The 18,673-nt window shown below is 41.4% G+C and overlaps 1 protein-coding gene across 2 annotated transcripts in view; it reads right to left on the reverse strand.

The window, feature by feature from the left end:
• The window catches only part of LOC122561370 (6-phosphofructo-2-kinase/fructose-2,6-bisphosphatase 4-like), a 177,705-nt gene that overhangs the window by 150,766 nt on the left and 8,266 nt on the right, over positions 1 to 18,673 (reverse strand). Inside the window, exon 1 of one of the 2 annotated variants that reach the window (XM_043713130.1) lies at positions 10,696 to 10,771. The exons of the other annotated variant lie outside the window; for it this stretch is intronic. The gene's annotated coding sequence lies outside the window, so the exon portion shown is untranslated. Of the gene's footprint in view, positions 1 to 10,695; positions 10,772 to 18,673 lie in introns of those variants that run through there. 2 annotated transcript variants of the gene reach the window in all.

Here is an 18,673-nt window from a genome sequence, read left to right on the forward strand (position 1 = left end):
ACCCTCTCCTCCCTGACCTATCACCTTCATCCCCTCCCCCCACTCACCTATTGTACTCTATGCTACTTTTTCCCCACCCCCACCCTCCTCTAGCTTATCTCTCCACGCTTCAGGCTCTCTGCCTTTATTCCTGATGAATGGCTTTTGCCCGAAACGTCGATTTCACTGCTTCTTGGATGCTGCCTGAACTTCTGTGCTCTTCCTGCACCACTAATCCAGAATCTTTTTGTGTTGTCTAGGTGTGGGGTTAAAGGGATATAGTTTTAATTCCAAATTACATCTTAAAGCAAATTGCAACTATTGGTTAAGAATAAGTTTGTTTATTGTAATCAGATTATTTTCAGTTCATTAACAAAGCCTAGAGGACATTTTATTTGTTCTGGATTGTAGTACAAAAGAGAAGTGGTTATGTTGGTGAATTAATCAATACATTTATGTCATTGGAGTAGCTGGTGGAGTAGTGGGACTCAATCATCAACGCATTCCTCCACTCACAGTCATGATACCTGGAACCCTGCTTCCAAACCAGGGTTTTTGCTGAAAAGAGCAAGTGTTTCAGCTTTAGGAATCCTCAGCTAGGATGGCCCCACTCTCAGTGTTTACGTATCTGGCTCACAGAATAAAAAAAAATCACATCTGCAGGACAGAAATCTTCAAATAACCGTGCAGCTTTCCCTCACTATAGAACAACATATCTGACAGAAAGAAGTGATGGGAAAGCAGTATTGCAAAGTTGATTCCAGTAGAATGTAGGAAATGTTCTTCTCTGGAAGATTATTGACACTTGTGACTATTCAAGTTTACACATTTTAGAATTGAATTATATTTGGCAAAATCTGAATTTGGCACTGAATACCCAAATTGTAAAGTGCTCCTTCACTTACATGCCCACTCCTCTTCTTAGAGGGACTAGAAACTGCAAAAACTATCGTGAAAACATGAAATGTAGATTCCTGCAAAGTGAGGGTATTTCTGCAGCAGGATCAAGGATTCCTGGTTACATCACCAGTTGTGCAAGGATTGTCTCCTGACATTTAAAAGCTCCCCGGACTGCTATTTTAGGACCAGCCCTTGCAGAATGATCAGCATTAGGTGTTAAATTACCACTTTTAAACGAGACTTTAGCTTTGAGGCCCCGTAAACAGCAGTTCTGAAAAGTCATACCCCCCAAAAGAAAAGGCTGTTTTATAAACTGGTATACATTATGTAACAGAGAACAAAAATCAGAAAAATTGTTACAGCACAGCAGGAGATCAATCAATCCATCATGTTCATGTCAGTTCTCTGCCAGAGCAACTTAGCAAATCCTATTCTCTTCCCTTTTCCACAACTCTGCAAATTTTCCCGAATCAGGTGCTTTCCCATCCTTTTTTAATGTCTCAATTGACCCTGCCTCCAGCATATTCTCTGGCAGTGCATTCCAGATTCGATCATCCTGCAACTATACAAAATGCTAGTATGGCCACACTTGGAATATTGTGTACAGTTCTGGTCACCCCAGAAGGATGTGGAAGCATTGGAAAAAGTGCAGAGGAGATTTACCAGGATGTTGCCTGGTCTGGAGGGAGGGTCTTATGAGGAAAGGCTGAGAGACTTGGGTCTGTTCTCATTGGAAACGCGGCGGCTAAGAGGGGACTTGATAGAGACAAACAAGATGATCAGAGGATTAGACAAGATAGACAGTGAAAGTCTTTTTCCTAGGATGATGACGTCAGCTTGTACTAGGCAGCATAACTACAAATTGAAGAGTGATAGATTTAAGACAGATGTCAGAGGCAGGTTCTTTACTCAGTGGTAAGGGTGTGGAATGCCCTGCCTACCAATATAGTTAACTCAGCCACATTAAGGAGATTTAAACAATCTTTGGATAAGCACATGGATGATGAACAGGATTGTGTAGGGGGATGAGCTTAAAATATTTTACAGGTTGGCACAACATCGAGGGCTGAAGGGCCTGTTCTGCACTGTATTGTTCTATGAAACATTCCTCATATCATCACCGCTTCTATTCCATTCATCTTAAACCTATGTCCTCTGGTGCTCAACTCTTCCACCAATGGAATAATTGCTCCCTACCTCCTTTGTCCAGACCCCTCACGAGTTGAAAAACTTCAAACAAGTCTCCCTCTTAACTTTCCCTTCCTCAAGAAAAACATTCCCAAATCCTCCAATTCACCCTCAGAACGCAAGCTCCTCATTCTTGGAACTATTCTCATGAAATAATTTCTGACCTTTCTCCAATGTATTTTCAATATTCACACCAAGGTCAATTGAGTGTCTTATAAAGGAAAAACAAACTGCTGGAGACATTCAGCAGGTCTGGAAACAAATATAGAGACAAACACAAAGCTCAGCAGTTCCTCTCTGCTCTGTATGCTATGTCACAACTGATGAACCCAAGACAATATATACTTTATGAACTGTTAGCTCAACCTGTCCTGCCACCTTCAATGGTTTGTGCATGTCTACCGTTAACCAGGCAATCAGATTCCAAACAGGCTTTGTGTACTACACAAGTACTTCTGTCATATAAATACAATTCTTGCTAGAGACAGCTTTGAACAAACTGCAGCAGGCCTGGTACCTAGTTTAATGTTTATATATACAAAACAACAAGGCTACTACACTGGGTACAATCAAGTGTATCATCTTTTAGTGCCATGCTTGAAAACACAAATCAACATTTGATGCTAAAAAGGCAAAATACAAATTAAAAACAGAAAATGCTGCAAATACTCAGTGGATCAGGCAGATCTGCTGAGAAACAGAAACAAAGTTAATACATCAGGCTCTTGGTTGAGGGGACCCACTAAGATCAGCTGGATTTATATCCTTTACGTTCACTAAACCAGCACTCTAATCCAGAAGAAACCAACATAAATGCAACAAATCCAGTGGTAACTGTCCTGGAAGGCACATTCCAATAATAGCTCATACAGCACAGTGAGCTGTATGAGCTGGAAGGATGTAGGGACAGTGTAATTGTACAAGTACCTCAGCTTTTAGAAGAAATTATCTGCGATCTTCTTCCGGCCTTTTACCACGTATGTGCTATTGCCTCTGCACAAATATACTGATGGTTTGTGGGACCCATCTTGACAGCAGCTTAGGGTTTACAATAAGCCTGGCATAACCCATCTTTTACAATCACACATCCTCTATTGAACCCCAAATGGAAATCTAACCCAGACAATACCCATATTTTTAAAAAACCTAAAAAGACCAATTCAAAAGGAGCAAGATAAAAGCATTAGCAGAGTATTCTCCATGTTACATACCTAGTAGGATTGTAGAGATACTCAATTGGTGGTCGTAAACAGTTAAATAAAGCTATTTATAGCAGGGCAGAGAGATGAAGGAAAGACAGTGAGATTCGGTCAACGTAATTTCCAAAAGAATTTGGCAAACCTGGTCATGTAAATCACGGCGCACCACAGTAAACAGAATAAACAAATAAAAAGGCAGAAGTAGGTATTGAATTGAAATAGATTTATTGTCACTCGTAATCACGAGTGCAGTGAAAAGTTTACAAGTCGCCACTTATGGCACCATCTTAGGTACAAAGATACCTAGGGACAGAATCTTGGTCCAAGGCAGAAAAATAAAGAAAACAATGTTAAAAAGTTAAGCTTGAGTATCGAGTTTATGAATTAGGTGTAAGAACACGCCACCGAACCCCTGGAACCTCCTCCCTATTCAATGTAATCATGGCTGATCTGACTGTAATCTCAAATGCACAATCCTGCCTCCCCCCAATAAACTTTCACTGCCCCCCTGCCCCTTTGCTTATCAAGAATCAATCCATCTCTGCCTGAAAAATATTCAAATACTCTGCCCCCACCACCTTTTCAGGAAGAGAGTTCTAAAGACTCATGACTTTTAGAGACTAACATTTCTCAACGCTATGTGGGCAATCCCAAAGTGGCTCCTAGTTCTAGATTTTCCTAAAGGAGGAAACATCCTGCCCACATTTACCCTGAAGAGACCACTCCAGCCAGCTTCTAGTTCATACAACTTCAAATGGAAAGTTTAAAGGTTACTTATTCCTTACAGCATCAGACAAAACTCCAAAAGATTCCAATAACCCAGAAATCCTTCAGATTACACTTAATACTTTCCACATGGAAATGTTCTCTCAGAATCTGAGGAATTCTGAATGACAGGAGATCACTCGGTCCAAAACATAGCTCTTTGAAAAACATATCAACTTAATCCCACCTTCCCTGCTCCTTCTAAGCTTCACAAATATTTATTTTGAGTATTTCTCTAGTTCCTTTTCGAAATTTCCATTGAGTCGGTTTCCACTGACCTTTCAGGTAGCGCACTCCAGATCACAATGTAAAAGCGTTTTCATTAATACTCTGAATATTTTGCCAATTGCCTTTAACCCTTATCTGTGAGCTCAATTCTATTGGCAAACTTGTGAAAAGTTGCACTAGTATTCTGATCCAAAGAAATTAAAGGAAAATAAAGCAATGGTCCCAACTGGAAACTTATACCAATTCATTAATGAGCTAGCTCTATACAGGTACACTGGCAATGACTTTGTTATTAGTCATACAGCATGCACTACAGCAGCTAATGGGATGGAACAGTTTTCAATCTAGCCCTTTGATACCTTTGATAATGTGCCTTAGGGCTGAAGGAGAATTAAGGATAAGGTCATGGAAGGATTTCAAAACTAGCTTGAGAACTATTAAACATCGAAGCACTGGTTAATTGGGAGTTCCAGACTACTGGGGTACTGGGCAACCAGGGGGCAATGGGCAGTATAAGGAATCTGGCTGTGAGCAACCCTTAGGGAAGAGTGACCACAATGTAATAGAATTCTTCATTAAGATGGAGAGTTGATTCTGAGACTAGGGTCCTGAATCTAAGTAGTGGTAAATATGATGGCATGAGGCACCAGCTGACTATGATAAATTGGCACATGTTACATAAAGAGATGAAGTGGATAGACAATGGCAGACATTTAAAAGTGTATGGATGAATTTCAACAATTATTCATTCCTGTCTGGCACAAAAATAAAACAAGAAAACTGGCCCAACCATGGCTAACAAAGAAAATTAGGGATAGTATTAGACCAAAGGAAGGAACACAGAACTTAAAACAACAAAAAAGCAGCAGACCTGAGGATTGGAAGGAATTTTGAATTCAGCAAGAGGGAAAAGGGACTGATTTTGAGGGGGAAACTAAAGCACAAATAAAAGCTTGCAGGGAATATTCAAACAATTATAAATGTTTCTATAGGTATATGAAATGAAAATGATTAGTGAAGATTAATCCCTTACAGTCAGAAGCAGGAGAGCTTTATCCACAACCCAGCGTACTTAAAAAAGTGGCCCTGTGTATACTGTGTGCATTTGTTTTTACCTTCCAAAATTCTATAGATGCAGGAACAGTTCCTAAAAACTGGAGTGTAGTTAATGAAAAGCTACTATTTAAAAGGGCTGGTAGGGAGAAAACAGGGAATTATAAACCAGTAAGTTTGAGGTCAGTGGTAGGAAAAATGTTAATCTGTTACAAAATCCTCCTAACTGAAGTTCCTCATTCTTGTAAATCACTTCTGCACTCCCTCTCCAATACAGTCACATCTTTCCATTAATTTGTACCCAAACTGTACACAGTACTCCAGCTGACATCTAACAAGTGTCTTGTACAAGTTCAACATCCTTGGATTCAGTTCCACCCTCGGGTGAGAGGAGATTAGAGTGGTGCTGGGAAAGCACAGCAGGTCAGGCAGCATTCGAGGAGCAGGAAAATCAACGTTTCAGGCAAAAGCCCTTCATCAGGAATTCCACACAGTCAGTCACCCTCAGAATTCCTGATGAAGGGCTTTTGCCCTTGGGTGACTGACTATGTGGAATTTTCTCACTCTCCCCATGTCTGCGTGGGTTTCCTCCAGGTGCTGCAATTTCCTCTCACAGTGCTGAAAATTCCTGCTTTCTGTTTATATGTTTGGGTGTCTTTGTGTTGGTGATGTAATTTCCTGTGGTGATGTTATATTCTGTGGTAAAGTCACTTTTTGTTGCTTTTCTCAGGGGTTGGTAGATGGGGTCTAACTCAATGTGTCTGTTGATAGAATTCCAGTTGGAATGCTATACTTCTAGGAATTCTCGTGCGTGTCTTTGTTTGGCTTGTCCTAGGATGGATGTGTTGTCCCAGTCGAAGTGGTGTCTTTCCTCACCCGTATGTAAGGATACTAGTGAGAGAGGGTTATGTCTTTTTGTGGTTAGTTGGTGTTCATGCATCCTGGTGGCTAGTTTTCTGCCTGTTTGTCCAATGTAGTGTTTGTTACAGTCTTTGCACGGTATTTTGTAAATCACATTAGTTTTGCTTGTTGTCTGTATAGGGTCTTTCAAGCTGTTGTTTTAGTGTGTTGGTGGGTTTGTGGGCACAAGAATTCCTAGAAGCATGGCATTCCAACCGGAACTCAATCAACAAACACATCAAGTTAGACCCCATCTACCACTCCTGAGAAAAGAAACTGGAGGCGACTTCACCACAGGAAATAACTTCACCACAGGAAATGACATCACCAAAGAAACCCAAAAATATAAATAGAAAGCAGGAATTTTCAGCAGTGCTTCACCTGAGGCCCACTGAAGGTGTTACCTAGTAGGGTGACAAGACATCTGGAAATGAACCTTCAAGCTCAGCGAGCAAACCTACATCCAAAAACTGTATAGGTATTTTTCTTCTGCAGCTTGTAGTTCCTGGGTGCTGCAGTATGTTTTAGCCCATTTAAATAATGTCCTGATGTAGCTCTGTTTGTGTGTGTTGGGATGATTGGTTCTGTAGGTAAGTATCTGCTCTGTGTGTGCTGCTTTCCTGTAGATGCTGGTCTGCAGTTCTCCATTGACTGTTCGTTCCACTGTGACATCTAGGAAGGGGAGTCTGTTGTTGTTCTCTTCCACTTTGGTGAAATTTATGCCAGTAAGGAAATTGTTAATGATATTGTAGGTTTCCTCTAATTTGTTCCATTTCATGATTCAAAGGTGTCATCCACATAGTAGACTCAAAGCTTGGGTTAGAACGTGGGAGGTCTGTTCGCTCTAATCTCTGCATTACTGCTTCTGCTAAGAATCCTGATATTGATGATCCCATTGGTGTCCCGTTGATTTATTTGTAGGTTTTGTCATTGAAGGTGAAGTGGGTAGTGAGGCAGTGGTCTACCAGCTTGAGGATGTTGTCCTTGCTGCTGGAGTTAGTGCTCTCTGATGTTTGTGTCCTTGGTTCATCTCATAGTGCGGTCAGTGTTTCTTTGGCCAGGCTGACGTTAATTGATGTGAATAGGGCTGTTATGTCGAAAGAGACCATGACTTCATCCTCTTTCTTGGTGTTTTTGATGATGTTCAAGAATTCTTCAGTGGAGTGGATGGAGTGGCATGAGTCTTCCACTAGGTGTTTCAGTTTTCGATAGAGTTCCTTTGCTAGTCTGTATGTCAGAGTGAGACTATGGGTCTGAGGAGGGTCCCTGGGTTGTGTACCTTGGGTAATCCGTAGAAACAGGGTGTATTGGATCCATCAGGATTCATTCTTTGGAGATCTGTCTTGTTAATTTCGCTTGATTTGTAGAGTTTTGTCAATGCTGTTGTGATGCGGTTTTCTAGCTGTGCAGTTGGGTCCATTGCCACCTGTTGGTAGTGAGTTCGCCTTTTCAATGTTCTGTCTTCTGTTTAGGATGATGGTTATATGCCCTTTGTCTGACAGTAGGATTACAGTATTTCTGTCTTTTCTGTGTCCTTCTAGGGTTTCCCTTTCCTGTGTGTTGAGGGTGTTCCTTTCTTTCTTCTTGCTTCATGTTGGTGCTACTGTCTGTCTGATGGTCTGTTGGGTTTTTTCCATAAATCTCTATGAGATGCCCCTGGTTCATCTGAATTCCAGCGAAAACAATCCTAACCTAGTCAGTCAATCTCTTCTCAGATTCTGGATTAGTGGTGCTGGAAGAGCACAGCAGTTCAGACAGCATCCAAGGTGCAGTAAAATCGACGTTTCGGGCAAAAGCCCTTCATCAGGAATGTCATCTCATATGTCATCCCTGGAATCAGCTGGGTAAACCTTTGCTGCACTCCTACAAGAGCAAGAGCATCCTTCCTCAGAAAAGAAGACCAAAACAACACACAATATTCTACACCAAGGCCCTGTATAACCACAACAACACATCCCTGCTCCTGTACTCAAAACCTCTTGCAATGAAGGCCAACAGACCACTTACCTTCTTTACCGCCTGCTGCACCTGCATCCTTACCTTCAACAACTGATACACAAGAACACCCACGTCCTGCTGGGTTATCCCTCCCACTGGAGTTTGTCAAATTATTAACAAATTCATATTCTAATAACCTCACGCACATAGAGGGTTACAAGTGTAGGACAAGTAAAATTAAGGTGGTGAGAAGAATAAAACAGGGAGACTCATTATCACCCATTCTATTCAATATTGCAATGAATCCCCTTATTAGTACACTCAAGGATAAAAATTGGGGTAGACACAGTTAGAATTAGGAGAATTAAACACCACTGTGCTTCATTGGCTTTTGCCAATGATATTGCTTTGGTGAGCGATTCTTAAGGTATTGTTGAGAATCTGAAAACAGAACAAAAGTTTTGTGATAATACAGGCCTAAATACTAATATTAAAAAGATGAAGGGGTTCCAGTTCATATTTACATTTAAGACCTTTATCTATAATCATAAAGAGTGGAATTTAGGAAAAACAAACATCCTATACATTGCTCCAGGTGAAACTGAAAACAATCCCCTGTCCCAATTTATAGCAATTCTGGTAGTAATCTGCCTTCTTGCTTTGGCTTCCAAAGTAAATAACCTCACATTTATCCAAATTATTCTGCATCTGCCATTGATAAACCCATTCATCCCACCTGTCCAGATCACACTGAAGGATCTCTATCCTCATCACAGTTCACCCTCACACCCAACTTGTATCATCTGCAATTATTGAGATGCTACATTTTGTTCTCTTATGCAAATCATTAACACATGTTGTGACTAGCTGGGGTCCCAGCACCGATCCCCATGGAGCCCCACTAATTACTGCCTGCCAATTTGAAAAAGATGATTAATGCCTACTCTTTGTTTCCTCTCTACCAGCCAGTTTTCTATCCATCTCAATACACTTCCCCCAATCCCATGTGCTTTAATCTTGCACAATAATCTCTTATGCAGGACTTTGTAAATGCTTGCTGAAAGTCCAAATATACCACATCAACTGGTACTCCCTTGTCAACTCAACTAGTTACATTTTCATAGAATTCAAACAGATTTGTCAAGCATGATTTTCCCTTCATAAGTCCATGCTTTCTAAATGCTCTGCTATAAAGTCCTTGATAATGGATTCAAGAATATTCCCACTGCCGATGTTACGTTTAATAGTGTATAATTCCCTGGTTTATCTCAACCTCCCTTTTTGAATATTCGAATGCCATTCACTACTGTCCAATCTGCAGGGAATGTTCTAGAGTCTACAGAATCCTGGAAGATGACCATCAATGCATTCACTATTTCTAGAGCTACTTCTTTAAGTACTCTGGAATGTAGATTATCAGACTCTGGGGAATTATCTGCATTCAATCCCCTCAATTTTCCCAGCACCATTTCTGTACTAACATTGATCTCCCTCAGTTTTTCTCTCTCACTAAATTTTGCATTCTCCAACATTTCTGGTATTGGATTTATGTCCTCTTTTGTGAAGACAGAATTAAAATATGTATTCAGTTGCTCATCCATTTCTTTGCCCCCTATTATACATTCCCCCATTTCTGTCTGTAGGAAACCTACATTTGCCTTCACTAGTATCTTTCTCTTTACATACCTAGAAGAACTCTTATAGAGCATAGAACATTGTAGTGCAGTAATGGTCTTTCCACCCTCGATATTGCACCGACCTGTGGAACCAATCTGAAGCCTATCTATCCTACAATATTCTATTTTCTTCCATATATTTGTCCAATGACCAATTAAATGGCCTTACAGTCGGCAAGTCTACTACTGTTGCAGGCAGGGCATTCCATGCCCCTACTACTCTCTGACATTTGTCCCATATCTATCATCCCTCAATTTAGAGCTATGCCCCCTCAGTTTAGCCATCACCATGCAAGGAAAAAGTCTCTCGCTATCCACCCAATCTAATCCTCTGATTATCTTAGATGTCTCAATTAAGTCACCTCTCAATCTTCTTCTCTCGAATGAAAACAACCTCAAATCCCTCAGCTTTTCCTCATAAGGCCTTCCCTCCATACCAGGCAACATCCTAGTAAATCACCTCTGAACCCTTTCCAATGCTTCCACATCTTTCCTATAACATGGTGACCAGAACCGTTTGCAATACTCCAAGTGCAGCCACACCAGAGTTTTCTACAGCTGCAGCATGTCTTTGTGGCTCTAAAACACAATCCCTCTATCAATAAATGTGAACACACCATATGCCTTCTTCACAACCCTATCAATCTGGGTGGTAGCGTTCATGGATCTATGTACCTGGACACCGAAATCTTTCTGCTCATCTATACTACCAGGAATCTTACCATTAGCCCAGTATTCTTTACTCCTGTTGCTCCTTCCAAAGTGAATCACCTCATACTTTAAAACACTAAACTCCATTTGCCACCTCTCAGCCCAGCTCTGCAGATTATCCATGTCCCGCTTGTTATGAAGATATAGGGGTACTGTACCTTTAAGAGAGTTGAAGGGCTTAAAGGAGCTCACAGAGTACAGGAGAATTTACAATGTAACATTTGATCCAGCAGCTAGCAGCACCTGGGTTTCTATGAGACAAAAACACATTCAAATTCAGCCAAACAGTTTAAATTATGCCCCAAGATACTAAATTCCAATCAAGTTTGAATTTGGTATTTTGACAATATTAAAATCAATGAAATGATCTGATGCTTTGGGGTATAAATATTAAACAAATTGAACAGTTGGGGGAGAACTACCAAGTTACCAACATATGCAGACTGCCCACAGAATAGCTCTCTTAAAGGTACCTTCATCTATCAATGACATGTGAAACAGAATCCCTAAGAAGAAGAAAAGACGACAGAGGAAGATACAAAGAGAAGATTCAACAGCAGCCTGGTTTTGAAATTTGAATTTTTTGGTAAATCTTAATTGGGGTTTTATTGGACGAGTATTGTAGAAGGGAAAGTAAAAGATAAGTTACAAAAAGGAGTTGTAAATAGTTTTGTTAATTAGTACACCACTCGTAACTGAACTCCAGGATGAACATTTTCCATCAATGACCACCCTCTGTCTTCTTTCAGCTAGCCAATTTCTGATCCACACCGTTAATTCACCCTCAATCCCATGCCTCTGTATTTTGTGCAATAGCCAACCGTGGGGAACCTTATCAAACGCCTTACTGAAATCCATATAAACCATATCAACCATATTACCCTCATCCAACTGTTTGGTTACCATCTCAAAGAACTCAATAAGGTTTGTGAAGCATGACGTACCCTTTACAAAATTGTGTTTATTGTCACGAATCAACATATTCCTTTCTAGATGATTATATATATCCTATTTCTTATAACCTTTTCCAACACTTTGCTCATTACTGAAGTAAGGCTCACTGCTCTATAATTACCAGGGTTGTCTCCAAGAGTTCTTGAACAAGGGAAATACATTTGCTATCCTCCACTCTTCTGGCATTATTCCTGGAGACAATGATGATATAAAGATAAAAGCTAAGGGCTCAGCAATCTCCTTCCTGGCTTCCCAGAGAATCCTAGGATAAATTCCATCCAGCCCAGGGGACTTATCTATTTTCACATTTTCCAGAATTGCTAACATCTCCTCCTTGTGAACCTCAATCCCTCTAGTCTAGAAGCCTGTATCTCAGTATTCTCGACAACATTGACTTTTTCCAGTGCGAATACTGAATATTCATTTAGCGCTTCCCCATCTCCACGGACTCCACGCACAACTTCCCACTACTATCCTCAATTGGTCCTAATCTTTCTCTAGGAGAAAGTGAGGACTGCAGATGCTGGAGAACAGAGCTGAAAATGTGTTGCTGGAAAAGTGCAGCAGGTCAGGCAGCATCCAAGGAGCGGACAATCGACGTTTCGGGCATAAGCCCTGAAGAAGGGCTCATGCCCGAAACGTCAACTCTCCTGCTCCTTGGATGCTGCCTGACCTGCTGCACTAATCTTTCTCTAGTCATTCTTTTATTCCTGATATACCTAGAGAAAGCTTTAGGGTTTTCCTTATTCTATCTGCCAACGATTTCTCATGCCCCCTCCTGGCTCTTCTTAGCTCTCTCTTTAGGTCTTTCCTGGCTAACTTGTAACTGTCAAGCGCCCTAACTGAGCCTTCACATCTCATCCTAACATTAGCCTTCTTCTTCCTCTTGACAAGAGATTCAACTTCTTTAGTAAACTACAGCTCCCTTGCTCGACCACTTCCTCCCTGCCTGACAGGTACAAACTTATCAAGGATCAACTACTGCATGTCCTTGAATAAGCTCCACATTTCAATTGTGCCCATCCCCTGCAGTTTCCACCCCCATCCTATGCACCCTAAATCTTGCCTAATTGCATCATCATTGCCTTTCCCCCATCAATAACTCTTGCCTGCTTTATATATCTATCCCTTTCCATCGTTAAAGTAAATATAACCAAATTGTAGTCATTATTACCAAAGTGCTCACCTACCTTCCAATCTAAGACCTGGCCAGGTTCATTGCCTAGTATCAAATCCAATGTGGCCTTGCCCCTTGTTGGCTTGATTATATACTTTGTCAGGAAACCATTCACATACATTGGATAAAAACTGATCCATCTGAAGTACTCAAACTATAGTATTCCCAGTCAATATTTGGAAAGTTAAAAGTCCCCCATAACATCTACTGTCACACTCGCTCCTATCCAGAATTATCTTTGCTATCCTTTCCTCTAAATCTCTGGAACTATTCGGAGGCCTATAGAAAACACTCAACAGGGTGACCTCTTCTTTCCTGTTTCTAACCTCCATCCGTACCACCTCAGTAGACAGTCCTCAAATGTCCTTTCTGCCAACATAATACTGTCCTTGACTAACAATACCACACCTCCCCCCTTTTACCATCTTCTCCTCATATCTGTCTTTATATTCCCTGCAAGCTTACTTTCATAATGTATTTTCCTCTTCTTAATCAATCCCGTAGTCCCTCTTTGCTGAATTCTAAACTGCTCCCAATCCTCAGAACAATTATTTTTCTTGGCCAATCTGTATGCTTCTTCTTTGAATCAGATACTCTCTCCAACTTCCTTTGTAATCCATGGATTGACCCTCTTACCCATTTTGCCTTTTTGCCAGACAGGAATAAGCAGTTGTTGTAGTTCCCCCACGCGTTCCTCGAATGTTTGCTGTTGCCTATCCACTGTCATTCCTTCAAATAACTTTCCCCAATCCATCAAAGCTAACTCACGCCTCATGTCTTCATAGCTTCCTTTATTAAGATTTAACGCCCTAGTCTCCGAATCAACGTCCTCACTCTCCATCTTGATAAAAATTCCATCATGTTATGGTCGCTCATCCCCAAGGGGTCTTGCACAGCTAGATTGGCAATGATTCCCTTCTCATTTCACAGTACCCAGTCTAAGATGGCCTGCTCTCTGGTTGGTCAAGACATATTGGTCAAGAAAACCATCCCCTATACACTCCAGGAATTCCTCCTCTATGGCACTGTGGCTAATTTGATTTGATCAATCTATGTGAAGATTCTAATCATCCTGGATTGCCAATATTCTCTTATCACATGCATCTCTAATTTTCTGTTCAATGCTATTTTCAACATTACCACTGCAGTTTGAGGGTCTATATATGACACCCACTCATGTTTTTTGCCCCTTGGTATTTCTCAACTCCACCCATACAGACTCCACATTGTCAGAGCTAATATTCTTTCTCACTATTATGTTAATTTTCTCTTTAACCAGCAATGCCACTCCATCACCTTTTACCTGTCCTTCCTAAACACATTGGGACATTCAGTTCCCATCCTTGGTCACCCTGCAGCCATGTCTCCGTAATCCCAATTATATCGTACTTGTTTACATCTATCTATAGTTCATCCACTTAATTGCGAATGTTCTGCGTATTAAGGCATTAGACTTTAAGCTTGTCTTTTTCTTTAACCTTCTATGCTGTTTGACATTACTGTATATGACACACATCACTGCCTCTCAGACCAATAGACCCATTTCAGATGCAATATCACTTGCCCTTCACTCCTCCTTAAAACATCTTGACACCAAGAATCAGCTACGTAGGAATCATACTCATTGATTATAGTTCAACCTTCAACATTATTATCCCCTCAAGACTACTTTTAAACTTAGTGACCTCGGACTTAGCCCCAGTCTCTGCAAATGGATCCTCAGTTTCCTGACCCACAGCCTGCAATCAGTGAAGATTGGGGGAAAAGATTTTATCCTCACAAACACTCAACACTGGAGCCTCCCACTCAGCCCCATACTGTACTCAATGTATACCATGACTGTGTCGCCAAATACCAAACTAATGCCATTTACAAGTTCGCTGATGACACCACCATAGTCGGTCAAATCTCAGATGGCGATTAAACAGACTACAGACGGGAGGTGGAAGACCTGGAAAAATGGTGCACTGAGAACAACCTAGCTCTCAATGCCAGCAAAATCAAGGAATTCATTATTGACTTTCAGTCGGATGTTACTCATGCCCCCCTACACATTAACAGCACAGAGGTGGAATGAGTGGAGAGAGTCAAGCTCCTGGGAGTGGTCATCCACAACAAGCTTTCTTGGACTCTTCATGTGGATGCACTGGTTACAAAGGCCCAACAATATCTTCTTCATCAGGCAGCCAGGATGTATCACTACCTGGGGTATGGTGGCAACTGTACCATTCAAGATCGGAGACAGTTACAGAGAGTGGTGAACTCGGCCCAGACAATCACAAAGGCCAACCTCCCATCTATAAAATCCATCAAAGAAAGGCCGCTAGCATTCTCAAAGATCCATCCCAGCTTTGCAATGCTTTTCTACAACTGCTACCATCAGGGAGAAGGTACAGAAGCCTGAACACACGCACCAGCCGGTTTAATAACAGTTTTTACCCTGCTGTTGTTAGAATACTGAATAGACTCTCAAACTCCTAACATTCGCCTGTACCTGTGTTTTTGTTTTTGCCGCTGTTTACCTATTATTTACGGATCTATGCTACCTAACTATGTGATCTGTATTGCTTGCAAGACAAAGCTTTTCACTGTGCCTTGATACATGTGACAATAAATCCTATTCAATTCAATTCTGGAGCACAGTGTACAGTGCTGGTCACTGCATTTACAGAAGGATGTTAATACTTTGGAAGCAATTCAGAGAAGGTTTACCAGGCTAATGCCTAGAATGAGTGGATTACCTTATGATGAAAGGTGAGACAGTCTGGCCCTGTATTCTTCTGGAGTTAAAATCAGGCAGAGGTGACTCAACTGAAACTCAAGATCCTGAGGGGGCTTGACCAGGTGGATGCAGAAAGGACAGTTCCTCTTGTGGGACAATCTCGAATGGGACAGAGGGGAATGTCATAGTTTAAAATAAGGGAGGATCCATTTAAAATGGGGTGAGGAAACATTTTTTTCCTCTCAGGAACATTGTTCATGTCTTCAGAATTCCCTTCCTCAAAAAACATTAGATACAGAGTCTTTAAATATTTTTAGATTCTCGATTACCACAGTGATGAAAGATTATTTGGCATATACAGTAGAGCAATGGAGAGCTTATGTTCAAATCAAGTCAGCCATATTATTGAATGTGCGACTAGATTCGATGGGCCAAGTGGCCTACTCTTGTTTCTTATCTGTATACTTAAGATATTTAATCTCCTCTGTAACCTAATACACCAGATGAACATGAAATCTCTTGCAGACCTATGAGAGTCAGGAAATAATATTGTTTTAACAAAAAGGAGACAAACTTAAACCCATAACACCAAGAGGAAACAGTGAACATAATGCCATTAATATCAGTGTCCTTTCTGATGAATGATAAAGAAATTTCAATTGTAACTCACAGCAATTTGCTTTATTTCAATATAGAAATACAGACATATCAACCAGAGTTTCAAATATCTCCAAAAACAACATAACACCAGGCAGATTTTTCAGTCAAAATGCAAATCCAGAATTATCAAGGATGACACAATGGTACTCCTCAGTACAGTCAGAAGGTCAGTACCATCAGAAGGTCAGTACTGAGACACCATAAGACGCAAGTGCAGAATTAGGCCATTCGGCCTATCACTCTTGCTCCACCATTTGTTCATGGCTGACATGTTTTTCAAAGCCGTTCTCCTGCCTTCTCCCCATACCCATGATCCCCTTACTAATCAAGAACCTATCTATCTCAGTCTTAAATACACTCACAGACTTGGCCTTTCTGTAGCAATGAGTTCCCCAGAGTCACCAACCTCTGGCTAAAGAAATTCCTCATCTCAGTTCTAAAGAGTCATCCCTTCAGTCTGAGGCTACGCCTTTAGGTCCAAGTCTCCCCAACTAGTGGAAGCATCTTCTCCACATTCACTTAATCCAGGAATCTCAGTACTCTTAAGTTTCAATCAGGTTCCCCCCTCATCCTTCTAAACTCCATTAAATACAGACCCAGAGTCCTCAACCACTCCTCATATGATAAGCCCTTCATCCCCAGGACCATCCTTGGAAATCTCCTGTGGGCCACTTCCAACACCAGCCCATCCTTTCTTGGATATGAAAGTGCCACATTGTCAGAGGGTCAGCACCGTATTGTCGGAGGGTCAGCGGTGAGGGAGTGCATTATCGCCAGAAAAACTATTAAACAGAGGTCTTTGTCTGACCCCTCACGCAAATATAGAAGTTTGAAAGAGAAGCAGCTAAGTTCCTAAGGAGACGGTGGTGGAAAAGCATAAAGCAATTTAATATTAAAGTAAAATAATAATAAAAGCGAAGAGATTGGTAACCTTTCGACTGTCGTGATCTGTTTCTCCTCTATCGTCACCCCTCACACTGAGGAATCTGCATTCTAATTCTGGGCACTTAACATTCCCGAGTTTAACTCCCTCAGACTTGGCAGACATACCTTCATCTGCCTGGGCCATAATCCCAGGATTCCATTCCCTCCCCCACCTACTCCTCCAAAGCATCTCGCTGTCCCTACAACAATCCCCTCCAAACTTACCTCAGAGACCAAGCTCTCAGCAACCTGCTCTAATATCATCTTTATACAGCAAAGGGGAAGATTATGTTTGAAACATTTCTGCAAAATGCAATTTCTGAAACAGACTTTTGATGCTTTACTAGGATAAAGGTGGCATATGAATACAGTTGATTTTTGATGCCTATCCTTTCCAACCCCTTTCATCACTTTAAAGACCCTTTTGGTGGGAGGGGGGGGGGGCGGGGTGCAGGTGCTCATATTAGAAGCTTTTGATTAATCATGAAGAGCTTGCATTCCTCTAGCCTTTCAGGACAACCGCACATCCTAGAGTGTTGTATAGCGCATGAAGTATCTGTGAGGTGTCGTTACTGCTGTAATGTAGGAAGTACAACAATGAACTTGCACAGCAAGCTCCCACAAATAGCAACAGCATAGCTTACTGATTTTGTGAAATTGAAAAAACAAGCATGGGACAGACAACATGGAGAATTCCCGAGCTCCTGTTCAAAACAAACAGGGACCGATAAAACATGTACACAGTGAATCCAACAGCTTCCTTGCAACAATAATTCTTTGAATCCCCAACCCATGCCCCTCCCATACTGAACACACCTTCTCTGCAATCCCAGCACTGGCACAAGTAGTAGCTCAGTGATACATCTCATGGAGAAATGAGGGCTTGTGTTTCCAATCTGTGTGCCCTTGGTTTCAGTTCCACATGCTGGGTGTGTGGCATCACACCTGACTGTAGGCCAGGGAAAGGATGAAGAGAAGAGGTAGGAAGGGGAAAAAAAGAAAATAGAAACAGTGGGCCATTCAGCCCATCATGCCTGTCTGGCATTCAATACTATCATGGCTGATTGAAGGCTTTAATGCCTTTTTCCCATCCCATGCCCATAAGTCTGTACGTCACTGGAAATCAAATATTTATCAGCCTCTACAGTACACATGTTCAAAGACTGAGTTTCAACATGCGTTCTATGGTACAGAATTCCAAAATATTAACAACCCTCTGAGTAAATAAAAACTCCTTCTTGCAAACCCAAGAGTCTTCTGTCTTATTTTTGTTTTGAATTCCCCAACCAGAGAATTCCCCAACCTCCTAGCTGCATCTGCCCTGTCTTTCCCTTAAAATATTGGTTATGTTTCAACGAGATTATCTCTCACTCTTCAAAATTCGAGAGAATCCAGACCCTGCTTGCCCCAACCTCTCTCAGAGGACACCCCTGCCATCCCAGGAACCAGTCAGTTGAATCTTTATTGCAGTCTCTCTATGGCAATGTCATCTTTCCTGAGGAAAGGACCCAAAACTGCACACAGTACTCCAGGGGCAGTCTAACCAAGCTCCTGTACAATTAGAGTCACAGAGTCCTACAGCACAGAGACAGGCCCTTTGGCCTAAAGTGGTCCATGCTGACCAAAATGTCCATCCACACCAACCCCATTTCCCTGCACTTGGTCTATATCATTCTAAACCTTTCCTATCCATGTATTT

The sequence above is a fragment of the Chiloscyllium plagiosum genome, chromosome 22, assembly GCF_004010195.1.
Source record: "Chiloscyllium plagiosum isolate BGI_BamShark_2017 chromosome 22, ASM401019v2, whole genome shotgun sequence".
NCBI lineage: Eukaryota > Metazoa > Chordata > Chondrichthyes > Orectolobiformes > Hemiscylliidae > Chiloscyllium > Chiloscyllium plagiosum.